The sequence below is a fragment of the Pongo abelii genome, chromosome 8 (genome assembly GCF_028885655.2).
Source record: "Pongo abelii isolate AG06213 chromosome 8, NHGRI_mPonAbe1-v2.0_pri, whole genome shotgun sequence".
In the NCBI taxonomy this organism is placed as follows: domain Eukaryota; kingdom Metazoa; phylum Chordata; class Mammalia; order Primates; family Hominidae; genus Pongo; species Pongo abelii.
This window is the reverse complement of record NC_071993.2, coordinates 31,795,221-31,814,661: the sequence shown is the minus strand read 5'-3', so window position 1 is coordinate 31,814,661 and position 19,441 is coordinate 31,795,221.

Here is a 19,441-nt window from a genome sequence, read left to right as displayed (position 1 = left end):
ATCAGTAGACTTAGTCAAGGAAAAGAAAGAATAAGTGGACTTGAGCACAGATCATTCGAAATTGTGCAGACAGAGGAGAAAAGAATGAACAAATCTTATGGAATTTAAGGGACACCACCAAGAGAACCAATATAGTCACAAAATTTTCAGAAGAGGAGAGAGAAAAGAGGCAAAAAGCTTAAATAAAGAAATAATGGCTGAAAACTTCGAAAATCTTGAGAGGGAAATCAACATCCACATTCATAAAGCTCAAAAGTTCCCAAATAGGATAAACCAAAAGAGGACCTCATTTTAAGATATACAATTATGAGTGCATCATATAATGAAACACATTACAATCAAATTATCAAAGCCAAGGACAAGGAGAGAATTTTGCAAGCAGCAACAGAAAAGTGGCTTATCTCATGTAAGAGAACCTCAATAAGGCTACCAGTAGATTCCTAACCAGAAACTTTTCAAGCCAGGAGAGAGTGGGATGATATAGTTAAACTTCTGAAAGAAAAAAAAGAAAAAAAACTGTCAGCCAAGAATTCTACACCTGGTAAAATTATCTTCTGTGAATGAAGGAAAGATAAATTCTTCCTGTGATGGTTAATACTGAGTGTCAACTTGATTGGATTGAAGAATACAAAGTATTGATCCTGGGTGTGTCTGTGTGGATGTTGCCAAAAGAGATTAACATTTGAGTCAGTGGGCTTGGGAAGGCAGATCCACCCTTAATCTGGTGGGCACAATCAGTTTCCAGCAAATATAAAGCAGGCAGAAAAACATGAAGAGGTGAGACAGGCCTAGCCTCCCAGCCTCCATCTTTCTCCCGTGCTGGATGCTATCTGCCCTCAAACATCGGACTCCAAGTTCCTCAGTTTTGGAACTTGGACTGGCTCTCTTTGCTCATCAGCTTGTAGATAGCCTATTGTGGGACCTTGTGATCGTGTAAGTTAATACTTAATAAACTCCCCTTTATATATATATATATATATATCTCCTATTATAAATATATATTATAAATTATATATTATATATCCTATTATAAATATATATAATATATATATCCTATTAGTTCTGTCCGTCTAAGAGAACCCTGACTAATACATTTCCCTAGACAAACAAAAACTGAGGAAGTTCATAATCACTGGACCTGCCTTAGAAGAAATACTTAAGGGAGTTATTTGTTGAAATGAAATTATGCTAAACAGCAGTGTAAAAGCATATGGAAACATAAATCTTATAAATGAAGGTAAATATAGAGTCAAATATAGAATAATGTAATACTGTAATAGCAGTGCATAAATTTCCTTTAACTCTAATATAAAAGTTAAGAAATATATTAAGAATAACCAGAATCGACTGGGCACAGTGGCTCATGCCTGTAATCCCAGCACTTTGGGAGACTGAGGTGGGCAGATCATGAGGTCAGGAGATCAAGACCATCCTGGCTAACATGGTGAAACCCCATCTCTACTAAAAAAAAAAAAAAATTAAAAAATAAATAAATAAATAAATTAGCTGGGCATGGTGGTGCGTGCCTGTAATCTCAGCTACTCGGGTGGCTGAGGCAGAAGAATCACTTGAACCAGGGAGTCAGAGGTTGCAGTGGGCCAAGATCATGCCACTGCACTCCAGCCTGGCAACAGAGTGAGATGCTGTCTCAAAAAAAAAAAAAGAAAAAAAAAGGAAAGAAAAAGAAAAAGAAAAAAAAGAATAACCAGAATCACAAAAGTTTGTCAATGGCCACCCAATATAAAAAGAAGTAAACTCTGACTACAAGAAAACAAAGTGTGAGAGGAGGGGAGTAAAAGTGTAGAGTTTTTTAATGCAATTGAAGTCAAGTTACCAACTTAAAATATGATGATTACAACTATAAGATAATTTATGCAAACCCTATGGTAACCACAAGGAAAAAGTCCATAATAGATATTCAAAAGATAAAAAGAAAGGAATCAAAACAAATCATTACCAAAAACTATCAAATACCAAAGAAAGACAGCAAGAAAGAGAGGAGCAAAACAATAGCAAAATAGATGAAAACTATTAACAAAATGGCAGTAAGTCTTCACCCATTAATAATTACTTTAAATATAAATGGATTAAACTCTCTAATCAAAAGGCTTAGAGTGGCTGAATGGATTTGAAAAACAAGATCCATCAATTTTCTTCTATAAAAGACTCACTTTAGATTTAAAAACACACATAGGTTGAAAGTGAAGGGAGGGAAAAAATATTCTATGTAAATGGTAACCAAAAGAAAACAGGGCTGGCTATACTTGTATCAGACAAAATAGACTTTGAGTTAAAAACTCTCCAAAGACAAAAAGAGTCATTGCAAAATGATAAAAGGGTCAAATAATCTAACAATTATAAAAATATATACACCCAATACCAGAGCACCTAAATATATAAAGCAAATATTGACAGATCTGAAGGAAGAGATTGACAGCAGTAAAATAGTGATAGGAGAATTCACTGCCTCATTTTCAATAATGGACAGAACATCCAGACAGAAAATCAATAAAGAAATAGCTGACTGAATAACGCTCTAGACTAAATGGACCTAACAGACATATTCAGAACTTTCTACCCAACAGCAGAAGAATACACATTCTCCTCAAACATATATGGAATATTCTCCAGGATGGATCACACGTAGGTCCCAAAACAAGTCTTAACACATTGAAGAAGACTGAAATCATTCCAAGTATCTTTAAGACCACAAGGGAATGAAATAGAAATCAATAACAGTGAGAAGGCAGGAAAACTCAAAAATATATGGAAGCCCAATGGCATTTTCTTGATAATCATTGAGTCAAGAAATCAAAAGAGAATTTTCTTAAATACCTCAAAACAAACAGAAATGAAAATGCAACATATCAAAACTTATGAGATGCAGCAACAAGACTACTAAGAGGGAAGTTTATAGCAATAAATGCTTGTTTCCATTACAAAAAGAACACCTCAAGTAACCTAATTTTATAGCTCAAGGAATTAGAAAGAAGAATAAACTTTGCCCAAAGTTAGCTAGAAATAATACAGATTAGAGTGGGAATAAATCAAATAGAGAATTAAAAGAAAGAACATAAAAATCATCAAAGCTGAATTGAGTTTTTGAAAAAAATAAACAAAATTAGCAAACCCTTAACTAGACAAAATCAGAAGTGAAAGAGAAAACATTACAATGGATGCCTGAGAAATATAAAGGATCATAAGGGACTTTTATGAGCAATTGCACACCAACAAATTGGATAGCCTAGCAGAAATGGATGCACTGCAATAAATATATAACCTATTAAGACTTAATCAAGTAGAAATAAAAAGGCTGAAGAGACCAATAAGAGATAAGAAAATTAAATCAGTAAACAAAAACCTAACAAAGAAAAGCTCAGGACCTGATGGCTTTACTGATTAATTCTATCAAACAGTCAAAGAATAATTAAGAGCAATCCTTCTCAAACTCTTCCAAAAACTAGAAGAGAAAATACTTTCAAATTCATTTTGTGAATCCAGCATTACCCTGACACCAAAATCATACAAAGACATCACAAGGAAGAAAAATTAAAACTAAAGGCAAATATCTCTGATAAATAAAAAGCAAGAACTCTCAATACCAGCAAACCAAATTACTAGCAAACAAAGTCCAGCAGCACATAAAAAAGATTACACACCATGACTAAGTAGGATTTATCCCTGGGATACAAGGTTGGTTCAACATATACAAATCAATCAACATGATACACTATATTAACAGAATGAAAGATAAAATCACATGATCATCCTAATAGATGCACACAAATCACTTAACAAAGTTCAATATCCATTCTTGTTAAAACTGTCAAAAAATAGGTATAGAATGAACTTACCTCAACACATTAAAGGCCATTTATGAAAAACCCACAGCAAATGTCATAATCATTGAAGAAAATCTGAAAGCATTTCCTGTAAGGTCTGGTACATGAATGTCCACACTATGACTTCTATTCAACATAGTACTAAAAGTTTTTCCCAGAGTGATTAGACAAGAAAAAGAAATAAAAGCCATCAAATAAAAAAGAAAGAAGTAAAATTATCTCTGTTTGCAAATGATATGATTATATACGTAGAGAACCCTAAAGACTCTATAAAAAACTGTTAGAACTAATAAATTCAGTAAAGTTGCAGGATACAAAATCAACATGCAGAAATCAGTAGTGTTTTTTTACACCGGCAACAAATTATCTGAAAAGGAAATCAATAAAAATCTCATTTATAATAGAATAAAAAATAATAAAGTATTTAGAAGTATGTTTAAACAAGGAGGTGAAGGATCTATTACACAGAAAACTATAAGATATTGATGAAAGGAACTGAAGAAGACACAAATGGAAAGATATCCTGTGTTTGCGGACTGGAAGAATTAATATTGTTAAAATGTCCATACAACCCAAAGTTATCCAGAGATTCAACACAATCCCTATCGAAATTCTAGTGGTAATTTTCACAGAAATGGAAAATATAATCATAAAATTTGTGTGGAACAACAAGAGATCTTGAATAGCCAAAGCAGTCTTGAGAAAAAAAGAATGAAGTTGGAGGCATCACACTTCTCAATCCCAAAGTATATTACAAAGTTATAGAAAATAAAATCAGTATATTGAAGAGATAGCTACACTCCCATGTTCATTGCAGCATTATTCACACTAACCAAGATGTGGAAACAATCTGTGTCTGTCAACAGGTAAATGGATAAAGAAATTGCCAGATAGATAGATAGATAGATAGATAGATAGACAGAATAGATAGATAGATGATAGATAGATAGATAGATAGATAGATAGATAGATAGATAGATAGATAGAATAGATAGATGGATAGCTAGCTAGATAGATAGATAATATATAGATAGATGCATGTGTGTGTGATACACACACACATGCACGCTGGAATATTATTCAGCTTTAAAAAAGAAGGAAATTCTAAATCCTGTCATTTGCAAAAACATGGATCTCTACGGCTTCTAGGGGCTGAGAGCTGGGAGAAATGGAGATGTTAGTCAAAAGGTATAAACTTTCAGTTATTTGGGATGAATTAGCTTCTAGAAATCTAATGTACATCATGGCGACTATAGCTAATAATGATGCATTGTATACTTGAACTTTGCTAAGACAGTGAATCTTAAGTGTTCTCATTACAAAAATAAGGTAACTATGTGAGGTAATGGATATGTTAATTAGCCTGACTATAGTAATCATTTCCCAATACATATGCATATCAAAACATCAAATTATATCTCAATAAAAGCAGTTATTTAATTTTTTAAAACCATGAATTTTGGGGGGACACATTCAGTGTATTGCAGTTACTTTTTATGGCAAAATACTCCATCTTTTGTGCATTCTTTGGTCCTGACTGCATCTCTTTCTTAAGGAGTCTCTTATAAAGTAGCTGTGTATTTCCTCAATCTCTTATGCAAAAGAACAAAACAAAACAAGAAACACAAAATAAAACTCTTAAAACCTTCCTAGGGGAGCATAGGTTGTATTCATTCTCCCACCTTGTTTCTCCCCAGTAGGTGAATGTTGATTATCTATTCTGGAAGCCACTGGAAGAAAAGACTCCTAGTTTCCGAGTCAAGAAAATCTCCAAATATCTATTGAGTAACTATATTCAGGTGACCCTGGGGAGATCTAAACATGGATAAGACATAACTTCTGCCCTTAAGGAGCTTAGAGACTAGGGTGAGAGGAGAAGCAATAGGATACTGATTAATATTTGTAGTAAAAGCCAGAACACTCAACATGCCATAGCGAAGTAAAAAGTGAGGGGAGGTCACATTGAAACAGGAGTTAGGAAAGCCTCCATGCAGAGGGTTCCCCTGAAATGGGCCTGGAGGGGTGCATTTCCCTAAGCAGAGGGTGTATTAATGAAAGCCAAGGCACGACGGCATGAAAGCCAAGGCTATAAAGAAATAAAACCACTTTGGGGGGCCGAGGCAGGTGCATCACGAGGTCAGGAGATAGAGACCATCCTGGCTAACATGGTGAAACCACATCTCTACTAAAAATACAAAAAATTAGTTGGGCATGGTGACACGTGCCTGTAGTCCCAATGCTACCGTTTGGGTGTATTTATTTCCCACCTACTCGGGAGGCTGAGGCAGGAGAATCGCTTGAACCCGGGAGGTGGAGGTTGCAGTGAGCTGAGATCATGCCACTGCACTCCAGCCTGGCGACGGAGCGAGACTCTATCTCAAAAAAAAAAAAAAAAAGGAAAGAATGAAAACCAGAAAGGAAAACTGGAACATAATTTAGAGCAGAGGCCAGCAAATGTTTTCTGTAAAAGGCCAAATAGTATTTTAGGCTTTGAAAGCCATGTAGTCTCTGTCACAGTGACTCAACTCAGCTATCATAGCACAAATGCAGCCATAAGCAATACATAAACAAATGGATGTGGCTATGTTCCAATAAAACTTTATTTATAAAAACAGGCAGTGGGCCAGAACGCACAAATAAAGAAACTATAGACCATGAGAAACCACTGAAGATTTGTGAGCAGGAGGATGATATTATAACATTGCCAATGCTATATATTTGGAAAACTAATCTGACCACCGGGAAATGCTATAATAGAATTGGAGGAAGTTGAGTTCCGTGTAGAAATAACAGCTGGGAGGCTGTTACAATGGTTGGATAAGAGGCCTGAATTACAGTATCGAGGGCAGAAATGAGAAGGCCAAATGTGTAGGATATGGTAACTTGGTGGACGCAGAGAGAAATGGAGGGAGCAGAATTAAAGATCACTGCCAATTTGGAGCCTGGGGGATGAGGAAAAATTTGTGAGCAATGTAATAAGGGAGATCTGGGGGGCTGGATGTGCCGCCGGATTCTCTTTGTACTCTGGATGCTCAGCAAATAAAGTCAAGGAAGCCAGCCAGACTGAGTGGTTGGGCCGCTCATGTCAGGTCTCTGAGTCTCTTTTGTGCAGAGGCGTCACCGCACATGTCTGGAGGCCATGTGGGACATGGGGCCAACGCGGGGCTCCAGTGCAGCCCCCACGGCTTCCCAGCAGACAGCACCTGACACTCTCTAAGTCTGGCCAAGCCTGGGCTCCGAGCAAGCGAGGACGAGGATCACTGAGCCGCTAGACATCTAGGAGGCCAGCCAAAGCAGAACAAAACCAGCCCCGCCAGAAGGAGGCTGAGGCTGTGCCAAGTGACCATGGAAGCTGCGTGTGTGGGCCAAATTGCTTTCTAATTACATTGCTCTCCAGACAAGACAAAATTGTGTCTCTTGAAAAGCATGTATGTGCTGTCAGAGTGAGTCTAGAGAGGTCAGGCTACGTGGACATCCAGAGCAAGGGGTCATGTTTCAGAATTCATTAACATCTCCTCTGCTAGGAAGGAAGAACTTGGAGAGGAGGCAGGGAGGAGACTGTGATTCAGTGGGACATTAGGGACACCTTCTAAAGAATCGAACACATTTAAATGGAGTAGGTGATTCTGCAAGAAAATGTGCCATTTCATCATGAATAGCTCATCATTTCTCTCTGAAACGTAATGTAATACCCTCCTGGAAAAAATAATATAAAGATTGTTTTTTTGCCTGTGTCCTATAGCAAACATTCTCCCTGCTGCTCTGCATGCTGAGACAATTTAGTCGAAAAGGAGTTGCCTTAGAATTTGCCACATTTATGTTTGACAAAGAGGCAGTTTACTCACTAGTTGCACATTTGCTTGCTGAGATGCAAACGTTCAGGTTTGGCAGATATTGAAAATACTATTTTGATATTTTATGCACTTTCTTGGGACTCTATTTCAGAGACAGAGCAATAAGGAAAATTTTCCTGACTTAGAATTATAAATATAATGCTACCGTTTGGGTGTATTTATTTCCCAGGCAATCAATCAGGAAATGTTAGGAAATATATTTAGAGTGTTTCAAACGTGATTCCAGTTAAATGAGTAATCTTTCCCTTTTGTTTCCATATGTTAGATAATTTTTTAAAAGATGAAATAGTAAAAGAATTAGTAAAATTTAGAATCTTGAACTCAGATTATAAATATAAATATGACAGTCAATTTTTAAAGAAGAAATGACTTTAATTATGCTGAAATAAATGATGGTAGTAAAACCAAATACTGCTCATTATATTTGTATGCACAATATTTAAAATACAACTGGTGATTCTAGGACTTTCTGGCAACTCTTCTGATTTTGTCAAGATAAAGGCTGAACTAGCTGGTATCTAGTCTCTTCAACCAGGTCCCAGGTGGTCCAGACCAAGAAGAGTCATGCACTGTATAACAACATTCCAGTTAATAACAGACACATGAAGGATATTGATCCCATAAAATTATAATACCATTTTTTTTTAGACAAGAGTTTCACTCTTGTTGCCCAGGCTGGAGTACAGTGGCGTGATCCCGGCTCACTGCAACCCTCACCTCCCGGGTTCAAACGATTCTCCTGCCTCAGCCTCCCTAGTAGCTGGGATTACAGGTGCCCACCACCACACCTGGCTAATTTTTTGTATTTTTAATAGAGATGGGGTTTCATCATGTTGGTCAGGCTGGTTTTGAACTCCTGGCCTCAAGCAATCCACCTGTCTTGGTTTCCCAAAGTGCTGAGATTACAGGCATGAGCCACTACACCTGGCCTATAATACCATATTTTTACTGTATCTTTTATTTTTATTTTCTTTTTTTGAGACAGGGTCTCACTCTATTGCTCAGGCTGGAGCGCAGAGGCATGATCATGACTCACTGCAGCCTCAAACTCCTGGGCTCAAGGGATCCTCCCACTTTAGCCTCCTCAGTAACTGGGATTACAGGCACGGGCCATTACTCCCAGCTAATTTTTGTATTTTTTGTAGAGACTGCGTTTCTCCATGTTGTCCAGGCTGATCTCAAATTCCTGGGCTCAATTGATCTGCCTGCGTCAGCCTCCCAAAGTGCTGGGACTACAGGTGTCAGCCATCACACCTAGTCCTACTGTACTTTTTCTATGTTTGGTTATGCAAATGCTTAGCATTGCATTCCAATTGCCTGCAGTATCCAGGACAGTGATACACTGTATAAGTTTTGTTACCCATACAACGGGTGAGTGCCATCACATGGCAGGTGGCAGTCCAATGACCACAACCAATGGGGACTTAAGGGGATTTTATTACTGGCAACAAATGAGGAGGATACAGGGGATAATTCTTAAAGGAGTGCCTCCTCCAATCAAAGGTGAAAACAGGCCTTTTATTGGGCTGGTGAGCTGAGTCACTGCATGTCGAGATGGAGCAAGATATTAACAGCACATGTGCAGTCATTGATTATGCTTCTACATATGTCGCATGTATAGAAAATGGGAAATAAGTTACTCTCTGGTCAGGGATTTTAGTACAGTAATGAGGGAAGTTCACCAAAGTTCATTTCCAACTCAGGCACCTCTGGATCCAATGGGTTTTTGCTTTTCCAGGGCTGAGCTTCTTCCTGGAACTTTTGGAAGCAACAAGAACTTAAGGTGCAACAGGTACTAGTGGGTACTTTTTCACAGTCCATACCCAAAAACCTAGGGACCCTGGGTTAAGTTTGCAGCCTGAGAACAATAGGCTATACCATGTAGCCTAAGTGTGTAGGAAGTTCAACCATGTAGGTTTGTGTAAGTGCACTCCGGTATGTTTGTACAATGATGAAATCACCTAACAGCACATTAAGTGACTGATGACTGTACATCCCTAGCCATTTCAATGGTTTAGATACATTTATGTACACACCATGTGCTCACTGTACTTTTGACCAAAATGGTCAAGAAGTTTTTATGAGAAAACCTAGATGTGGGTCTCTTCTACTTCCTTCCCATCAGTGCCATCAAGAAGAGTAGACTGCGGTAAGAGCTTGCCTGGCTAAGTCAGGCAAAGAAAGTAGTAAAGAAGAGAAGGAGAGGGAAAGTCAGGTTGGTCTTCTTGCAGAGCCCTTTCTGATAAGAAATTCCTCTTTCTGGACTGTCTAGCTAAATGTTTGTTTGGCCTTTGGAGGATCTGATGGAAAGGGTGGTTGGGTCAAGAGCAGACTGTGCTTCAGTATCAGTTCTCCTTGAATAGAGACTGTGGTGGTTTGTTTGTCTTCACCAAGTCTCATGTTGAAATTTTATCCCCAATGTTGGGGGTGGGGTCTGGTGTGGGGCATTTGGGCCATGGGGGTGGATCCCTCATGAATGGCTTGGTGCCATTCTTGCAGGAGTGAGTGAATTCTTATTCTTAGATCCTATGAGAAGTGGTTGTTAAAAGAGCCTGGCCTCTCCTCCCCTCTCTCTCTTCCTGTCTCTTTTTTTTTTTTTTTTTTTTTTTTTGAGATGGAGTCTTGCTCTGTCACCCAGGTTGGAGTGCAGTGGCGCAATCTCAGCTCATTGCAAGCTCCGCCTCCCAGGTTCACACCATTCTCCTGCCTCAGCCTCCCAAGTAGCTGAGACTACAGGTGCCCGCCACCACGCCCGGCTAATTTTTTTGTATTTTTAGTAGAGACAGGGTTTCACCGCATTAGCTAGGATGGTCTCAATCTCCTGACCTCCTGATCCGCCCGTCTCGGCCTCCCAAAGTGCTGGGATTACAGGCGTAAGCCACCGCGCCCAGCCTCTTCCTGTCTCTTGCCACATGATCTCTACACACCAGGTCCCTTTCACCTCCCCTTCACCCTCCGTCATGAGTGGAAGCAGCCTGAGGCCCTCCCCAGATACAGATGCCAGCGCCATGCTTTCTGTACAGCCAGAAGAACTGTAAGTGAAATAAACCTCGTTCCTTTACAAATTGCCCAGCCGCAGGTATTCCTTTATAGCAACACAAATGAACTGAGACAGAGACCCAGGTGGGCCCATGGATTCCTGCCCATGAAGGTGCATCATTGGCGAAGGCTTGAAAACCACAGGGCTGAGTCACTGCCCCTATAACCAGGTGAATGACAACTAGGCCTCACGACAAGGTCAGCTCCTCCCAGTTCTGCTGGGGATGAGTCAGTGCAGTTCAGGGTGAACCGGACATAAACCCAGCTCTGAGTGCTGCTAGTCTTGGTGCCCAAGGAAGCTTGGGAGGCTAAGCCTCTGTTACCATGGCCTGAGAGAAGCAAAGCAGCCTCTCTCCTTCCAAGATGGCTGGCCCACAGGCAGACTCTGCTGACAGGAGAATCATCAACTGAGAGACTCAGCACTTTGTGGAGTGGGTGAAATTGCCCTCTTTTTCTCTATATGCTCCTTTTAGTGCACTTCCAGGCACCCTCTTCCGTTTCAGGAACCCCAGGACCTCCTGCTTCAACCATCCTTCCCCATCCCCAATATCAACTGCCTGAAAAGCTTAGCTTCTGGCAAGAATCTGTATGATTCATTGAAATCTTGGTGGGAAATTTTCAATGAGCATCTTCTCCCATCACATTGGCATAGAGTTCTTATATCAGATGGTAGAATTAAAGATTGAGTTTCCCGTTTAAGGATTTCAGGCAGCAAACCGGCGAAGGAGCACATATGAGGAACATCTCCTCGTGCAGATGGCAACCCAAGTTCGGCCCTGCTATATCCACACCCTGGGCACACATCGTTGGCAATATTTGGAGACACAAAATAAAAATACGCTGATGCTTGGAAAAGATATTTGTATGTGAAAAGCTAGTTCATCAGTGCTAATTTGGGTGAATTACGTGGTTGGAACCACAGTACACAGCCTTCAGAATTAGAAGGGAAATGGAGATCATTCCAAAATCTCCCTACACAGAGATGAGGTATCAATCTCATTGTGGATCATAGACACTTCTAAATAAATCCTGCATGATTTCCTTCTCCAGCCAGTTCTGTGTTGGCCTACTTTCCCTAGCCCCAGTTGACCCAGCTCTGGTGGCTGTAGCCTGAGAAAGGAAGTGACCTGCTGTGATGAGAGGTTTTCCCTGGTGACATCTATCCAGCTGGACACAGTTGGGGCTCGTCTGGGGCCCACACATGCAGGATGTCAGAATGTGCCAAGATCAGCAAAGATAAAATCTTGGCACAGAATTCCTCTGTCCTGAGGGGCAAGGAGACAGGACCCAATGGCAGGTCTGAGCCCAGAGCTTGCTTCTAACATCCTTGGTCAATGGAACTAAACTGCATTTGGAGAGTGGCCTGCTTGGAGAGACAGGAAGAGACAAGTCAAGGTCATAGCTGAAAAGCATTGCATACTTTTGCAAATCAGACTGAAGCAGGTCTATCAGCTGTCTCGGAAAGTCAAGGCAGCCTATAGATAAGCTCCAAGTGGTTTGGATTCAGGAGAGTCACTCCTGCAGGAAAGCTCCACTGTGATCTGCAAGTGACAGCTTTTATCTGTTCAGCCCACACACTCCCAGACATTATCTTTATTCTCTTCTAATTGGTCTTAATGCCAAGCCTAGGGACATAATGAAATTAGAAAAAGCAATTCTGAAGGGAAGGAAGAAAACTGACTTGTACACTGACATTTGATAAAATACCTGCCCTAACTGAATACGGAGCTCTAGATCTGGTATTGCCTGATCTCACAATTGCTATGCAGCTGTGTGGAGTAAAATCCCATCTGATACCCATGTGAGCTCCCTGGGCTCCCCAAGAACTGGCAGTAAAGACAGAATCTAGTAATCTCCAAGAGGTGGCTTTCCACTTGGCATCTCAAACTGTCTTCTTATTGGTTGACAAATTACCTGTTGGGTACAATGTTCACTATTCAGGTGGGATGGATACACTAAAAGTCCAGACTTCATTACTTCATTACACAATATATGAATGTAAGAAATCTGCCCCTGTGCTCCTTCAATGTATATATTTTTTAGGCTGAGTGCAGTGCTCATGCCTATAATCCCAGCACTTTGGGAGGCCGAGGAGGGCGGATCACCTGAGGTCGGGAGTTTGAGACTAGCCTGATCAACATGGAGAAATCCTGTCTCTACTAAAAATACAAAATTAGCCGGGCAGGGTGGTACATGCCTGTAGTCCCAGCTACTTGGGAGGCCGAGGCAGGAGAATTGCTTGAACCCGGGAGACAAAGATTGTGGTGAGCTGAGATAGCGCCATTGCACTCCAACCTGGGCAACAGGAGCGAAACTCCATCTCAAAAAAAAAAAAATTATGTATGTATATATATAGTTGAAAAAAAACTATCTTCTTCTTAGCTTCAATGAATACAGGTTCTTCTTACCTCTGAAAGGAGAAATATTAGACTGGGATGGAAATGTGTGAAAAGATTCCTGCTCATTTAGACAACCAGGCTGTGCTTTCTGAGGTTTATTATTACAGAGAGCAGGATAATGGCCTTCTCTGGGTAGGGGACAGCCCTGGGATGCCCAGGTGTGATCGCTGACACTTCTCAACCAGTTCCATTGTCAGAGGAACCCTCCACTGACTTGTTCTACAAGCTGACTGGCCTGCTTTTCACTTTCACGTTCTCAATCTCCACAGTGGTGGCCTGGACCATTTATGGTGAATTAGCCTCTCTGTGCGTGCTTCTTTTTTTAAAAAAAAAAAAAACACTTTGCCTTAGTTAGTGCTGTGCTGTACAAAACAAGGACGGAGAAAGTTGGAGGAGTTGAAGATTATACCTTAACTTTCACAACAGATGTTTTTGAATTTATTTTTCCCCAGGAGGACAGTAAATGCAAATTGTTCATTTGAGCAATTTCTATCCCTTTTGGACGGTCCCTATTTTCTTGCTGTGAAATGTGCTCAGCTCCTCAACCAAATTGCATGGGATCGTTCCGAAGGGAGCAAACCTAGTTTGCATACTTCAAATTAGAAGAAGGCATTAAAGTATGCAGGAATCAGAGACTCAACCCCCCCCAACTAACAACCTACTTGGGCCCTTAGGGAAGAAGCTGTATGAGGCTTAGCAGTTCTGACACCTGAAAGGTGGAAGGAGATCTAATGGCACTTATTAAAAAATGTATAAATCATTATGAAGTGGTTTGAAATTTTAAGTCCAGCATCTTTCTAAGGCAGATATACTACAGATCAAAACATAACCACCTCCACCTCCACACAGGCCTACTAGGGCCAACTCCTGGTGTTAAAAAAACTGGGAGGAACCCTAATTAGGTTTTCCAAACGACCTTCTGCAGCTGAGCGGTGGGTGCTCACCTTCTCAGCAAGTTCAGTTGCCCTGGAACTCCTAGGCAAGCAGAAAACTCTGGAAACAGAAACCATGAAACCTACGGAGTTCCCAGAGGAAACTGGACCACCCAGAACCTTCCTAAAACCAGTGATAACTGACCAAATTACAAGTCAGGAAAATGGTCTTTGGTGAGTGAGCATTTCTGAGGTCTTGGAATGCTTTCACTTGACTGAGAACAGTTGGATTTGAGTTTTTGGTTTTGCATCTGGATTGGGGAAAAAAAAAAGTGGTGGTGTAAAATTTTTGCCTTAGGAGGAAAGAACAGAAGAAGGATGACCATCCTGAAAGCTCCCAGGATGGCTGAGAAAGACATGGCCAGGGCCCTGCCCCTGATCCTCTGCGTCATGCATCATGGTTCTCCAGTAGCTCCTACTCTTCACAACCAGCGTGACTGGACAGCCATGTCACAAATGTGTGTCATTGGGCCCGCCCTCCAGAAGTGCAATGACACAGACTTTTAGTAACAGGGATTCTTCAATTTAGCTGGTAAAGTTTCATGTTTTTCTCAAGCGGATAAAAAATCCTGACTTTCTCTGTTTCTAATTAAAGACCTATGGGCAGAGGATGGCCAGCTCCTTCCTTTGACCTCTGTGTGAAGGAGTGTGGCCCAATGACATCTCAATTTGCCTGTCACTGGTTTGCTAAGTAGGTTTTTTTTTTTTTTTTTTTTTTTTTGAGATGGAGTCTCGCTCTGTTGCCCAGGCTCGCCCAGGCTGGAGTGCAATGGTGCAATCTTGGCTCACTGCAATATCCGCCTCCCAGGTTCAAGCGATTCTCATGCCTCAGCCTCTCAAGTAGCTGGGATTCCAGGCAGCTGCCACCACACCCAGCTAATTTTTGTATTTTTAGTATAGACGGGGTTTTGCCATGTTGGCCAGGCTGGTCTCAAACTCCTGACCTCTGGTGATCCGCCCACCTCGGCCTCCCAAAGTGCTGGGATTACTGCATCCAGCCTGTTGGGCACTTTTAAACAGGCCACCTAATCTCTCTGCCACCTGAGAAGAATATGCACCTCATTGATTGGTGTCCTATGCTGTTTCACTGTTTGGTGATATCAAGTGGTCATAAAAATACTTTAGAAGCAAGGCCCTGGGTTGTGAAAATGCCCATCCATCACCGTAAGCAAATTTATTCCATAACACTTCACGTCTTTAGAACTAAATCGAATAAATGCAAGAAGTTTCTGAAATAAAAGGGAGAAGCTTCAAGTAATAGCTTGGTCCAAATAGAGAGTTAAGTACCCTCTGGGAGTGGAGTTTTTTTCTACTTGGGAGGCTTTAGTTCTATGAGTGCGGAAGTATTAGAACTGGTGACATGTTTCTACACTCCCAAAAGGCAAACTCTCGGTTTATTTTATGGCCCACACTTTGGGCCTTTTCCCAAAAAATATGCATCCAAAGAAGTCATCGTTTTTGTACAGTAGTTCCGATTAATGCCAGATCAATCTTTCCAAATGAATCAAGGTGTTCAATTAACATCAGACGTTTTCAGGTCTATTGGTTGTAAATGATGATGACAATAGGAGGGGGAGTTAGCATTCATTGAGCACTTATTCTATGCCAGGCACTGTGCCAAAGTGCTAGTGTGTGAGCTCATTCAATTCACAGGAACCCATGGGGCAGGGAATTCAGTCCTCCCATTTTATTTTATTTTTTTTTAAATTTTTTACATTATTTGTACGCATTTGTGGGGTACACGTGAAATTTTGTTACATGTATATGTGGAGTGATCAAGACACAGTGTTTGGGGCATCCATCGCCCAAGTATAATATACTTTTGTTAAACTATAGCCACCCTACTCTACTGCTATCAAACTCTGGATTTACTCCTTCTATCTAACTGTAGGCTTGTAGCCTTTAACCCACTTCTCTTTATCCTCTCCCTGACCCTGCCACTCACCCCACCTGGTCTCTGTTCTCTGTCTTTTCATTCTCTATCTCCATGTGATCAGACTTTTTAGCTCCCATGTGTCAGTGAGAACATGTGGTATTAATCTTTATGTGACTGGCTTATTTCACTTAAGATAAAGACCTTCGGTTCCAGCCATGTTGCTGCAAATGTCAGGATTTCATTCTTTTTTATGGCTGAATAATATTCCATTATGTATATATACAGCACATTTTCTTTATCCATTTGTCTAATGATGGGCTCTTCGGTTGACTTGATGTCTTTGTGGTTTTGAATAGTGCTGCAATAAACATGTGACTGCAGGTATTTATTTGATGTATTGATTTCTTTTCCTCTGGGTAGATACCCAGTAGTGGGATTGCTGGATTGAATGGTAGTCCTATTTTTAGTTTTGAGAAATCTCCATTCAATTCTCCCATTTTAGAGAAGACATTGAGTTGCAAAGAGATTAAACAATTTTCCCAAAGCCACATTGCTTGTAGGTGACAGAACTAGAATATGAACTGGGCGGTGTGACTTTAGGCTTGTCTTTTTTTTTTTTTTAAGAGATGAGGTCTCACCATGATGCCCAGGCTGGTCTTGAACTCCTGAACTCAAGTGATCCTTCTGCCTTGGCCTCTCAAAGTACTGGGATTACAGGCATGAGCCACTACCACTACCCCGAGCTTTTTTTTTTTTTTCTTTTGAAACAGGATCTCACTCTGTCACCCAAGCTGGAGTGCAATGGTGTTATTACTGCTCACTGTAGTCTCTACCTCCTGGGCTCAAATGATCCTCCCACTTCAGCCCCACAAGTAACGGGACTACAGGCATGTGCCACCATGCCCAGCTAGTTTTCTATTTTTTGTAGAGGCAGGGTCTCACTATGTTGCCCAGGCTGGTCTCGAACTCCTAGGCTCATATAATTCTTCTGCCTCAGCCTCCCAAAGTTGTTACGATTACAGACCTGAGCCACTGTGCCTGGTCTCTGGCGAGTCCTAACCATGTGCCATTCTCCCTCTGGGCTTCCTACACTAGTCTAATGGAGGAGCCCTGCTCAAGTGAGAATGCCATTTCCCTGGCCATTCATGAGCTGGAATCCAGTAGTCACTCAGAAAATACTAATTCTTTTTCCCTTCCTTTTCCATCAGTCCTATCTTACAGTCATACAAGAGAACTTATTTTAAAGAAAGACTCTTAAGGTTAGGAAAGAGAACAACCTATTTGAGAGGATCTTCCCCTTTAGTTGCATGAAGACTTAAAAGGGTAGAGCATATCAGTATCTCTACAATGTATGAGTCCCCAAATGCTGATGATGGTTGCATTGTGTATTTCAGTAACTATCCTTGTCAGACTCTAAAACACTGGTCATCCCCCTCAGTGTGACTCACCAGATACATGCTCAAAGCTTCTCACATTTAATATCCTGGGAAAATAGCTCATCCACCCTGCTAATGGAAGCCCTCTGAAGTTGCCCCTGGGGATCCAGGGGTGACTACGTTGTTTCATCTTCCCGGGAGTGGCTTTTTGGTGTGTGTTTTTTACTTGTTCTGGAAAGAGGTCAGAAGCAAAGAGGAAGTGTCTTTTCCATCCTAGAACACACCAAATCGGGATTGAAACCTATGATAATTCCAGCCACCTGGACCCAAGTCCCCTGCAAGAAAACTGTATCACCCCCCCAGTGGACCCACTAAACAGATGGAAGGGCAGATACTGACACAGGAGGGTCAGAAAAGGGACTCATACATTAGTTGCACATCAGGTTATTTGTCAGTCACCACTGATGAGTTGCTGCTCTGGATTTTGTCTGATCTTTCATGGACATAAACCTAGGGCTCTTGTGGCTTTGTCAGAGTAAATATCGTGTTTTTTGCGGTCTGGAGGATGGTTGTATATACTCGGAAGACCCTGGAAACTGTGAGTCCAGAGTGGCTGGCCACCCCAGATGAGATTATTCTTGATCCCAGATTTCACTGAAGGAAACCAAAGCCAGTAGGCTGTTTGGGGGCTCTGCACTCGCGCATGCGTGTGTGTGTGTGTGTGTGTGTGTTTGTGTGTGTACGCGCATGTGCGCCTAACTGGCTGTTCAAAAAGTCCTTCAGAGTATTTCTGCTTTGAGACTCCAGCCCTGCAGGCAGCATGCAGCCCCTCCACCACATCCTGCCTCTCCACTTCCTTCCCTCCTTTCCCAACTCCGAAAGCCAAGATGGGAAGTCTCTCACGACCCTGTGGCTTGGCGGGGAAGAGGCCTGAACTTGATACAGCTGGCTTTTCTGGGGCCTAGTAAGAGCATTTCTCCCTGAGTCTGGGCTTCTTCACTTACCTATTTTTAGACGTGTGCTGCAGACTTTTTTGAGGGCTCAGACAGGAGTCTACGGCGAGGCTAGTCCACGCCAGGCATGAGACTCATGCACCACAAGGTCTGCTGCACACCTGAGCAGGGATCCAGGGAGCAGTTACATGTGGTTTGACTGAAAGTCAAAAGGAAGAGAAATAAACAGCCTTTGGCAACTCCCTCGCTACCCGCCAAGAACAAAGTTCTGGGTTTTCCCTTCCACCTTAGCAGCAAGTCATGAAAGGTGGCTGAGGGAGCGTGACCTGGGAATCTGGGCACATTGAAGAGGCAGCATGGCAGGAATGTCACAGGCAGTAACTAGGACCTCTAACAGCTGATCACAGAGCACTGAGGCAGGCCTGGGCGGGGAGCTGTCTCTCCAGCCCCACTTCTTGCCAGTTAGTCCCCATGAGGCAGGCACTCCCTCCTTGATCTCCCTGGCCTCCCGGCTCACCCAACTCAGGGCTTTGCACCTGTCGCTTACCTGCTCTGTGTCCTTCAAGACCTAGGTCAAATGTCACCATAGCCTTTATCACCTCAAAAGGACCAATACCTGGCATTACTGTCACCGGACTGGGAGACGTTGAGGGACAGGGACCATATCTTATTGATCCGTATACTGCAGGTGTGCCAGAGATTAAATGTGCTAGGTGGGTGCAGGGACATGACAGGGATGTGTGGGAGACCAGGATGGAGGCACAGTTTGGGGCCAGCTTGTAAAGCGTCACAGGAAATCCCATATAACAAGTGTTTGGTGAAAGCTGAACAAATGAATGATCAAATGACATGCAACAAAAAGATGTTATCATTTAAGGCCAAGAATCAGCAAATAGCCACTAGAAAAAATAAAACTAGCCAATTCATGGTCCTGATTTTGTTTTCTACTTACAAAGCGTGTTAGTTTCAGTAAGAGTTTATGAATTCACTTTGTTTATCCATTCAAGAGACTGATGGTACCTAAACCTGGGTTGGTTGGGCCAAATGCTATACACGAAAATACCTTCTCTGACTTGCCACCAATATGGGCCATGTGCAGGCAGAATATCATATCTGAAATCATAGACTTGACAATAGACATTTTTGAAAAAAGAACCAGAATTCACAAGC